Source organism: Phocoena phocoena, chromosome 18 (genome assembly GCF_963924675.1).
Source record: "Phocoena phocoena chromosome 18, mPhoPho1.1, whole genome shotgun sequence".
Classification (NCBI taxonomy): Eukaryota; Metazoa; Chordata; class Mammalia; order Artiodactyla; family Phocoenidae; genus Phocoena; species Phocoena phocoena.
In genome coordinates this window covers 77,516,925-77,529,633 of record NC_089236.1, presented here as the reverse complement: position 1 = coordinate 77,529,633, position 12,709 = coordinate 77,516,925, and positions in this window count along the sequence as shown.

Sequence of the window (12,709 nt, the reverse complement as noted above, 5' to 3'; positions counted from 1 at the left end):
AAGGCATGTCTAAAGATTCCCCCAGTTCTAAGCATGTACTTGAGGCAATTCGGTGTTTTTAGCTGTGGTCTTTTACCAAGAAGAACCGTGATCTCTGTTATAAGCAACTATGACAGGGCATTGCCAGGCTTGCTCCTTCTAATGGAAAGCTCTAGGTTAGCACCAGGAGGCAGAGAATGGGGGCAATGTCCTTCAGGTAAAAGGAGAAGAAACTAGAGGTCTCTGGAGATAGACTGAAACCTCCTTCCACTAGCCCCCTGCTCTGTTCCTGAAAACATCCATCAGCAACAGACCCCGACATTGACCCAATATCTAGAGTATGAGAGTACAAACGGTGACAACCAAGGGGAAATTAGTACTTTTGAGAATTGTATAATCTAGTGATTTTAGCAGCTGTTTTACAGTACTTAGCAAATATTTTCGAAGTGCTAAAACATGCCGGGGCCTGCAAAGCACTTCATGACATCAGTGTATTGGAAATTAGACCCTGTGGATGGTGTTGTCCACCACAGTGTACTTGCATGTGTGTGCTTGTGCGTGCATGTGTATGTTTGAATGTGTGCGTGTATGTGTATGACTTAACAGTCTCAACTAGCAACATGTGATGTCTACGTCCCAACATAATTTACCTAAAACCTTTCACCTAATCTCGTAAGGCTCACTTTCACATACACACTGTAGATAACTGTAGATAACACTGTAGTGCTATCTACAGTTACGCACTTCCTATGGTTGTCTACTTATGTTGGCGCCATTATGGGGAACTCTTTCCCTAAAGCACGTTATACATTTTCGTGATAACATTTTAATAGATTTTCAAGCATTTGCAGGTCACTTGCAATCTTTCCTAACTTTAAAAAAGGGAGTGAACTGAACACGTTATTCAAATCATGAATTTCTGAAGACTCGTGGAGTTGGTTGTTCCTGGCCATAATCTTGAATCATGCTTTGCATCTTAATTTTGTCTAAGGAATGTGCCTAATGGCAATATTTGGCCATTAACCCCATAGAACCTTTATCAGATACCTGGTCATTTGCCTCATAAAAGAGCAATAGCAATCATAAGAAAAGTCAAATTTTCCAATTAGAATATACGTCATCTTTATGAAATGGAGACAAGTCGTGAATGCTTCAGCCTCACAGCCCTGAAGAGTACATACCACTTGACTGCTGCCCCCCTGCCCGCTGTATTCTTTGTCTGCATTAGGGGAGATCCACTGATGGTCCTGAAGCGATCATCCTTCCTGCACCAGGGAAGTTTGAGAGAATGACTCTGTCACAGAGAGTGTACACAGTGCTATAAGGAATTCCCTTCCCAGAAGCCTGGAATCCTGCCCTGCAGGGTGGCCCAGGGATTTGAGAAGATGTCAGCATTGAAAGAAAGGGTACCATTTCTCACCTCTCGTAAATAAGATTGTTATCGCGTGCTTCCGCCACATTTTTTGAAATGAATTCTGGGAAATTAAGACGTATTCTTCACATGCCAGTACAAAAATCTTCCTGAGACAGATGTTGGTGAAGATGTGGAGAAACTGGAATTCTCCTTCCATTGCGGTGGGAACGGAAAATGGTGCGGCCACTTCGGAAAACAGTTTGGCATTTCCTCAAAATGTTACATATGCCCTTTGACCCAGCAATTCTACCCCTAGGTATATACCCAAGAGAATTGGAAACTGTTAGGTGAAAACTGCCTAGGCAAAAACTTTACACAAATGTTTTTATCAGCACTATTCATAATAGCCAAATTGGAAATAACCCAAATGTTCGCCAACAGATGGATGGATAAACAAAACGTGGTATATTTGCACAGTGGAGTAGTCGATATTTTATAAAAAGAATGAAGCTCTGATCCGTGCTACTACACGGATGAACCTTGAAAACATTGAGTGAAAGAAGCAGTAGCAACAGGCCACACATTGCGTGATTCCATTTATACGATATGTTCGGAGAAGGCGAATCTGTGGACACAGAAAGTAAATAAGTGGTTGCCAGGAGATTGGGAGGACTTTGGAGGGAAATGGGTTGAGACTGTAATGTTTTATTTTGACACAATTACAGCGTGATAACGATTTCACAACTCCACAACTATACTAAAAACCACTGAATTGTGTACTTTAAAAGAGTGAAGTTAGAGGTTGTGAATTATATTTCAATAAAGCAGTTATCACAAATCTTTTTGAGCTGCTTTCCAGAGTCCAAGCCTGTGTGTCTGTAAATTCCTGTAAATGATCACGATTTAACTAACTGCTTTGAGATGTATTATAGCCTGAAGATAAAATAAAACATAAAAAAAAAATTTTAAAGACAACAAAGCAATAAGAAGTGATTTTTTTTCCCCCCACATGTGTTGGAATTCCATGTTTTCAAACATCGGAAGGGAATCATCCATAAAATGAATCAGAATGATAATAGATATGTTTTGGCAGTGCTTTCACAGATGGTCTTATTCAAACACATTCCGGGTGATGATAGATACAGAAACTTACAGAGTTAGAGTGTACTTGTGAGACTCTGGGTTGGGGATGAGACCAGAGAGCAAGTTCTCTGAGGGGCATTTCTTATTTGTTTTTACCTTTTCCAGGGCAAGGATTACATGTTAGTTGAAGGAAGGATTAAATGGGTTATCGCTTTCTGAGGGGGCACCTTCAACCAGCAATAAAATAAATATCCTTTTATCTCTGAGATAATACAATCTTAAAAAATCACCCATTTCAGAATGTGGTAGGCACTTGGTAAATGTTTCATGAAGGCCTGTAGGAAGTAATAAACCTGTGAACAGATAAGTGTGGAGTCTGTACCGGTGGCTGTCAGAGCAGAGCCCCAGTGCACTTCTAAAATTAGCTTCTCCTTTGCCTTCAATGTAATGGATTGGAATTTTGAAACATTTTTAAGAAATGAAAGGATCCACAAATATTTGTGGTCTGGTTTAGGTGCAGAGTATGTATCAAAATGTTCTCTTGTTTCCTAATTGCATCATCGGTGATGCCAAGAACTTCAAACTCGATGGCATGGATGGCAGGCTGCAGCCCTCCAAACCAAAAGCAAGAACGATGTTTCCTGAAAGTATCCTGCAAAGTCATTATTTGGGAGTGAAACCTAGTTCCCAGTTATACCATGAGGTTAGAAAATGCTTTTATAGGAAGTAAAGTTACATTGAGTCAACATGGGACTTTTCACCAGTCTTTAACTGTTGCTTTTCCCTTAAAAGCCCAGGAAAAACAAGATTCCCTAAAAATATATGTACTTTAAAATTTCCCCAAAAGGGAAGCATATGTTGTGTGCAGGGGGTGACGGAAACCAAGGGGAATGTGATTTCTGACTATTATCCTATGCTCTTCATTATTTGAGATCCCTGTGACGTTTCGAGTCGCTTGCCTTTGTGAAAATATTTTTAAGCAAAAATCAGCAGTCTTCCCTCATGGTATTGAATTGGCCAAGTTTATAGTTATTAGAATCTGATCGTTTATTGATTTAAAGACCATGAAGGTCATCATTGAACTTTCTCTAAAATAACCAACAAACAATGAGTCAGTTCACACTAGCCGTTGGCTCCACCAGCATCTATTTACGAGGTCAGAGCTCATAGCCCAGGAGGGCAGAAATGTCGGTCAGATCAATAGATGTTTAAACATTCTGAGAATTCCTTATGGGTTTATTTACATGGATTTGCACACTCCGAGATCAGGTAAGTATGTCAGACTTCTCATGGGGAAACTCTTGAGTTAAATTTAGGTATGAAAGTATTATAATATTGGTCCATATCATAGAGCGTTTTACAGGTAGAAAACTATACAGTGTGCTAATTCTCTTACTTCTAGAGCTTAAAAGGTTGTTGTAGTTTTGCCTGATTATGCGGTACCGTCTTCTCAGCCTTTCAGAGCTCATCCTAACTCATGGTAGATGCGAGACCCCCATCACCTCCATTCTCAGTGATGTCTCCACTGATCTAGTTCATGAGCTCCCGTCCAGCCAAACTCTTTAATTCTCGATGCTCTGATTTCGCTGCCTCTACTTCCACATCCTGGCATTTTTTCCTCCCATCAAAATCTCAGGAGCCATCCACCACCCCAAATCTATGTCTTTTGTAAAACGGTCTCTGAATAACAGTTTACAAGTATATCACCCTCCCCGAAACTCTTAGCCGTTATTCTCGGTATCGGACACGTGGCAAGCACGTTAACAACTTTGTTTTGAAGTTAAACGTGGCATGTTGTACCCAGTGCGAGATGATACATTCCTGGAATTCACAGACCATCCTAGTGGATTTCTGCACGTGATTTCACTTCGCACAGGGCAGCCTTGCAGTGACTGTTTGTGGGCTGCCTGAGTGGAGGAGAGGAGGGGAACACTGAGGCAGTTTCTCAACTACGAGGTGTCTGAGGGTGAATGATTAAACCAACGCAGGACACATTCCATTTTTCCTTTCGACCCGTGCTGTTGTTTTGGAAGTTGATGTCCTCCAGTCACTAGGTGGTCAGATGTATAGATATACTCCCTTGAGATGTACCCACAGAGAACTTTGATCGTTACACACAGAGCAAAGATGAGGACAGGTCTGAGACCAGCTCCCTCGTTTTTTGCAAAGAGACATACTTTACGTAACGCCCCTTGGTCACAAAGTGGCCATCCATTGCTCAAAACAGTGTTTAAAATTTCACTCCAGAATGCTTCCAAGGAAGCCAGGATGAATGTATTTATCTTGGGGTGACAGTAAATTTGAATTTGCAAGTGAAATTGTAATTTGGGTTTCTCTTACGCAGCAGGATGTGATAGCAACCAGGCCACAGGATTTCCGTAAGTACCATAAACACATTTAACCAGGTAGATTGTTTTCAAAAGGTTCCAACACAGACCACTTGGGTACAAAGGGTCAAACGCAGTCCAAACAAATGCATGACAGTAATAGGTACAAAGGGCTCGTGTCCTTGGTAAATGATTAATCATAAGCTATCATAAACAAAAATGTTCTATACATTTGATAAACAGGTTTGTAAAAGAGCACGGGAAACACGGAAGAAAGACACATTTTTCAAAATTAAATGTCAGTCATAAGAGAGAGCTGGGTGCTCTCTGGGGGCTTTTATATCTTTGAGGGGTTTTTGTTTAATACTTGGAGTCGGACTGGGGTGGCTGCGTCTACACCTGCAAGTTAGAAACATATATGCATCCGTAATTGAAATGCACCCTTAGCATTCTTTTGTATTTCTTTCATTCTCTTCTGTTCTCCATTCAGTAGATTATTTCATGCACGCCCACTCCCAGAAGGCATCGAGGGAACATCACTTTTCTTTCCGTACATCTTCTCCTTGTGGGAATGAGAGGGCAATTAGCCACGGCAGCTACTGAGGTGGAAAGGCTGTTATACCCAGTTTGCAAAAATAAAAACAAAACCCTTTGTCACGTCTTCAGAGTAGCCTAAGAATAAAAGTGACTATTAAAAAAGGAGAACAACTTTTGCTTTTTTTCACAGATGTGCTGAATGACATAGCCAAATGCATGTGGTCTGCTTGGAAGATTACACAAATATTTTCCAGTAATTTTCCTGTAGGTTGGAGCACTTCTGAAGCTTAATTTTAGGAATTATAATTGAGGACCACTTTACAAGTCATATAAGAAAACCATTTCTTTCCTTTGCATGAGAGTCAACCAAAGTATAGCTACGGTCAACCTTCTTGGTATGGAAAGGGGGAAGGAAGCCCACGGTGGACACAAAACTGATGGCAACAGAGAATTCCGTGGGCCAATCAGAAGGCAGGCAGGCTTCCATGACTCACGGAACAGGGCATGAAAACGCAAAGGAAGTGGGCCTTGTGACGACAGGGCTTTCAAGTGGTCACATGTCAATGGCAATGCTTGAGAAATGGTCCCTTAGCCTTGTCATTGGGGGACAAGACAGAAGGAGCCCCTCTTTCTTTCCCACCACATCCCCTCCTCCCCAACCATGGTCCTCGAGTCTTGCCTCTGTGGACAGTGAAAACAACAATGAACACGCAAAAAAACACATTAATTCCAGGAGCCTTTGGTCATGAAGTGTCCGATACCTGGTTGAAGCATGGGGAAAAAAAGGAATAAAGAAACGGGAAGGCAGAAAATACGGACCCACGTGTCTCCTAAAGGACATTCTTTCCTTTATGTGAATAATATTTTTTAAAAAGAATTTTAGAACCTATATTCACTTCTCCTCCTGCCAAGAGTACAGGGTCTGAAGCCTCCATAAATGGAATTGCCCATGGGAAGCGCTTTTCTTCCATGATGTACCACAGCTCTCCGGGTGGGTGTGCACCTAGGCCTGGTCTCCTGAGGTCCCGCTCCTGCACTGACCCCCACGTACCCCTGGACTCTGGGGTCCCTACTAGCGACTGCTCTTGGTTCCCTTCTGCCCCCCTGGACTGGTTCATGGCAGCCAAAGCCCGGGGGTTTTGAATGGATATTACAGATTCTCTGATTCTGTTACCTTTTTATGCTGGAATTGTCGATACAACATTCTTTTGCGAGGTTCTCCAATCCCCTAGGACTCTTCCCTTTGGAGAGAAATCTCAGCCCCCTAAAGTGATGTAAGTATTAAAGGAGACAATGCACAGAATTCGTGTAGTGTGGGGCTGGGGCATCGCACGAACTCGTCTGATGGCTTATGCCACCTTCAGAAAGCTCAGACAAGCCTTGCCTGGTCACGGCAGTTCCTGACCTGAAAGTGGATCCCTGTAACTTCATTGCAAACTACAAAACCATGATGACCCTTGAAGGTCCCTCTTATCAACTTCCTGCCTTTTCAAACATCCTTGTTTTCAACTGTTCTTCATAAGATATGATTCTTCTCTCCTAGTAGGTTCCAGTCTACTTTTTACCTACCACACTAATATTTTAAAATTACCATTTTGATGGATATATTAGTTTTTATGTACATCAACCATCAAGTTGTACACCTTAAACATACAATTTTTTTTTTTTTGCGGTACGCAGGCCTCTCACTGCTGTGGCCTCTCCCGTTGCGGAGCACAGGCTCCGGACGCGCAGGCTCAACAGCCATGGCTCACGGGCCCAGCCGTTCCGCGGCATGTGGGATCTTCCCGGACCGGGGTACGAACCCGTGTCCCCTGCATCGGCAGGCGGACTCTCAACCACTGCGCCACCAGGGAAGCCCTGAACATACAATTTTTAATTGTCAACTATACTTGAATAAATCCAGGAAAAATATTATATATATATATATATATATATATATATATATATATATACACACACACACACACATATATATATATATCATAGTGCTATAGTTTACTTTTTAAAAAACTTACGCTTCCCTTTTTAAAATGCTCTCAAGTGACGTTTTAAATGATTCCAGTTAATGATGGTGATAGAGAAGGGAACCCTTCTACACTGTTGGCAGGAATGTAAATTGGTGCAGCCACTCTGGAGAACAGTATGGAGGCTCCTTAAAAAACTAAGCTGCCATATGATCCAACAATCCCACTCCTGGGCATATACCCAGAAAAGACGGAAACCCTAATTTGAAAAGACACTTGCACCCCAATGTTCATAGCCACACTATTTACAATAGAAAAGACATGGAAGCCACCTAAATGTCCATCGACAGATGAACGGATAAAGAAGATGTGGTGTGTGTGTATATATATGTGTATATATATATACACACACACACACACACATATATATATATATATATATATAAAACCTATAATGGAAAAGAAGAATCCGAAAAAGAATATACATGTATGTATAACTGAATCACTTGCTGTATACCTGAAACATTGTAAATCAACTATACTTCAATAAAAATAAATAATAAATAAATAAATAAATGGTGGTGTTAGGTGTGAACTCTCATTATAGACCACATGCTGCACCAAACCTATTCCATTCACATCCATCCTCTGCTTATCGTCAGCATTTTATAATTGAAAACCACGACCAAGCCACGCTGTATATAGGCTCAAAACTGACCCAAGTTCATTGGGGATGAGATGGACAAAGCCAAGATTCAAACCCAGGTCTGACCCGTTCCAGAGCCTGGGCTCTTCTCTGCATTCTGGTCTACCTTTCCGTTTCTCTGTTTTATTCTGCTTATGGCTAAAAGGCTCTTTTATTGCCTGGTAACATTTTGTTAAGTCCAGCTCTTCAGAATGTTAGCCTCGTGGCCATGTTCCAGAGGTCCACCTTTCTTTCCTACACTTATCTTCAGTTATATTCCATTTTGCAAAATCATGTCCATGAAGTGCCAGGAATCTGAGCCTGTAGATCATCTATCTGGCTGATACCTGTCAGTCAATTTCATGTTTCAGACACATTCCATGTTTCTTCGTTTGAATCAAGGTTGCCTTTCAAGTCTCGTTTCTTGGGATCTACTTACCTTTCCATCAGAAATTTTGAACTGCCTTACTGATGCTCCGATTACACGTGCGACTTTGGAGGGCCTTTGCTTTTTTTTTTTTTTTTTTTTTTGTCTCTGCACCCCCCCCAGGGCACCCAGTTCTTCCTCTTTATCAACGAGTAGTCACTCTCAATGTCTCTTCTAAAACTGGGGTGATGACCCATCAGTATGAGGAGAGAGGACCAGCTGGCCGCATCCTCTGCGTTCAGCCTGACAGTTCTAAAGAGTTGAATTCTCCAACCATGTCTCTATTTTGCCTCTGTGTAAAACTTAAAAGCTATACCAGGATCACAGCCTTGAGTTTTCTCTTCTCTTTCATCCAGTGAGTGATTTGTGATGTGCTCTCTGACATATTAATACGGCCTTTGATCTTCACCGAGATCCTCTCCTACACGCCCAATCGTTGAGCTTGCAGTGTTTCTCAAAGCACAGCTCCATCTTTTTTATGGGCGTATCCATCTGTTACGGCTGTTGTCACAAAGGACCACAAACTGGGAAGCTTAAAATCACAGAAATTTATTGCCTCATAGTCCTGGAGGCCAGAAGACCCAAATCAAGATTCTGGGAGGGCCATGCTCCCTCTGAAACTTAGGTAGAAGAACCCTTCCTTGCCTCTTTCGGCTTCAGTGGGAGCTGTTCCTAGACGTTCCTCGGCTCTCAGATGCATTGATCTCTGTCTCTGTCTTCACATGACACTTCAGGTGTGTCTCTCTCTTCTATTTATGAGTCATTGGATTAGGGGCCCACCCTAATGATCTCATCTCAAGATGATCACATCTGCAAAGATTCTATTTCCAAATAAGGTCACATTTACAGGTGGTGGGAGTTTGAAGATTTCAACCTAGCCTTTCCGAGGACACCATTCAACCCATAAGAGTGTGTAAACCTGCTTCTTTTTAAGAGTCTATACTCTTTGTCACCAAACTCTAGTCATAAATCTCACTGGGTCCAAAGCTCAACGTCATTCGTAAGATTACATTTACCACCTTAAATGATAGCCTCAAATTCACATTATTTATTATGCATTGGGTGTTGGCCAATAGACATACAAGTCCACACTCTTGTTTTGCTCTTTCTTTTACTCCTACGTATTTGAAGACATTAGCACCCCGACATCCACATCCTTCTGCGTTGCACTGAGCATCCACCACGTGCCAGGCTGTGTACCAGAAGCCGGAGGAGCAATGAGACCAGATCTGTTGCTGCCCCTTCCAGCACGGAGCTTAACCTCAGTAGCAGAGATGACACTGAACACATCTGAAGGGGAAGTGGAGGAAGCCCCGTCCTCTCCTCACCAGACCTGGGCCAGAGATAAGCCACCTAACTTCTCTGTGCCTCAGTTTCCTCATCTGTTAAAAGGGGATAATATGAGTAAAAATTTCATAGGGTTTTTGGAAGGACTGACTACATGAATCCACATGAGATTCCTAGAACAGGGCCAGTGCATAGCCAGTGGTCTCCAAGTGCTAGTTATTATTAGGTAGAGAGGTCTAACCTCACCCGGGAGGAGGAAGTCCTCCCTGCAGAAGTCAGGGGAGCTAGACCTGCGGACCTTGCCAGGAAAGACAGCAGAGGGGGCACCAGACTTTTCAGGGCAGCTTCTTACGGAGAGGAAGTGAAGCTGAGCATCTCCTCCTCACTCGTGAGTTTTGTTGGAGCATCCTGCTTGCTGCCTCTCCTTAACCAGCATGGCCCCTCATAGAGGAGCTGACTGTCAGGCAGACACTACCTTCCCATGTATCTCTAGCAAAAAGACCACCCAGCTCAATGCCAAGCCACCTTCTGATTCTTTCTTTTTTAAATAAATTTATTTATTTTTTTTTTTATTTATTTTTTCCTGCATTGGGTCTTCACTGCTGCACGTGGGTAGGCTTTCTCTAGTTGTGGCGAGCGGGGGCTACTCTTTGATGCAGTGCACAGGCTTCTCATTGCGGTGGCTTCTCTTGTTGCGGAGCATGGGCTCTAGGCGCACGGGCTCAGTAGCTGTGGCACGCGGACTCAGTAGTTGTGACTTGCGGGCTCAGTAGTTGTGGCTCGCGGGCTCAGTAGTTGTGGCCCACGGACTCAGTAGTTGTGGTGCACAGGGTTAGTTGCTCCACGGCATGTGGGATCTTCCCAGACCAGGGCGCAAACCCGCGTCCCCTCCATTGGCAGGTGGATTCCTAACCACTGCGCTGCCAGGGAAGCCCCCAAGAGCTGATCCTTGTCTTAGCAGGCTGCACTACTTTGTCACTGGAACACCTGACAAGAGGCTGCCTCCCATGTGGCCTCCAGCCACAAGTACTCCACAATCCTGCCTGGAGAGAACGTCTGGGCATCTTACCAACACTGCCCTCTGGAGACAACGTTTCCCAGGACACACGTTGCTAAGCTCTTCTCTGGAACCCCTGTTTTTTTCCCGTCTTGCATGATTGACAATGTCCCGAACATAGTGGCTGGAACTTTAGCACCCTAGGACTTTCACTGTTTCGAGGACCCCAGCCTCTGATGGGACTCTTCCATCTTCACGATGTCCACACAGGTCAGTGGTGGGATTGTCTTTATGTCAGGAGCCCTCAGCTTGATAGGATGTATCTGAGGACATCCTCCTGAAAAACCACCAGTATTTCCTACCTGATCTTACTCCTATGTGACTTTAGGCCAGGGGTCTGCACTCTTTTTCCTTAAAGGGCCAGGGAGTAAGTTTTAGGCTTTCAGGTCCTGTGGTCTTTGTCACACCTGCTCAGCTCTGCTGTTGTAGCTCAGAAACAGCCAGAGGCAATGTGTAAATGAATGGGGAAGCCGTGTTCCAATAACATTTTATTCCTACAGGGGTTCAGCAAGTGGGATTTGCCTGTGGGCCGTAGAACGGCCCCTCCCGCCTCAGCCGGTAATATTTCCTCTGGGGAGTCAAAGTTGTTATATCCAATATGGAACCATCATGGGTTCGTGATCCAGCTCAGCACAATGAAAACCAGAATCTCTTTCCTACTAAAAGGAGCTCCTTCCCTGGATTTCCCTACGCGTGGCAACGGTAGCGACATTTCCCAACTCATCCACATTTCAAAACATGAGGTTAAATATTTGATCCATCCTTTCTGCTAACTGCCATGTATCTCGCACCTGCATGCTTCCATTTTCATAGCTGTCACAGTGCGCATCACCTGTCTTCATCCTCTTGCCTTCGGGACTCACCCATTTGCCTTCACTTTCTCTCTGCACCTCATCCGTAACATGGCTTTGGCGTTAATCATTCCTAAAATTTGCTTTTATCCATCCTCTCCTGTCCAGTCTTCAAAACCTACCAAACTCTGAACTCAGTCTGCTTCTCCCCTTGTCTCATCCCCCACGTAACTCCACGGATGCTGTTTTTTTTATTTTTGAATCACTTTGTTGAGGTAGGATTGACATGTGAAAAGCTGTAGATATTTAATGTATGAAACTCAGTGGGTTTGGGGATAAATATATACCAATGAAACCAGCACCACCACCAAAGCCACAGACATCTCCATCACCCCAAAGTTTCCTCCTGTCCCCATTATTATTATTATCGCTCGTGTGTGTGTCTGTGTGTGTAAATAACACCGAACATGAGATCTACCGCCTTAGAAATTCTAAGTATACGGTGCAGTACTGTTAGCCGCAGGCACCGCGCTGACTAGTAAACCTCCTGCCTCACTCATCCTGCGTAACCACAGCCTCGTACCCTTCGACCTGCATCTCTCCAATTCCCCCTCCCCACAATCCCTGGCAACCATCATGCTACCATCTGTTCCATGGGAAGCGTTCTCCATCTGAACACTTATGTCACCATTTGGGGTTCTTAACTTGCTTATTTAGTTCTCCATTTCTTCCACCCTCATTGCAGGTATTTTTCCAGTCTCGAGGTGAGATGTTTTATCTGTATGTAACATCATATGCAAACCATAGAATCATTTTAATGGCTATACTTCGAAGATCAGTTTTCAAGAAAATGAAGTATACTGCCGATACTCGGTGGCTTGAAAATATTTTTAAATTACTCTTGACTATAAAGAGAAAGCAAGCAAACTCTTTCTTTCTTGAAATGGAATAGTTTCCAATGTGCCGCTTCAGGATCACACCTGTGTGGACCAGAAGGAAATGCTGATTCTGATTTAGCTTGTAGGAACATTCAAATGGTTGAACTGAATTCAGTATAATAAAAACAAAATGAACAAATAAATGCCAAACTGCACGATCTCAGTTTGTGGGTGACTCTAAAGTGGATAGTGCTTGTGTTTATTTCTTGTTCTCTCCCCATAATGTGAAAGAAGAAAGACACAACTCAACTTGTCTCATTGATACCAGTCTACAGCT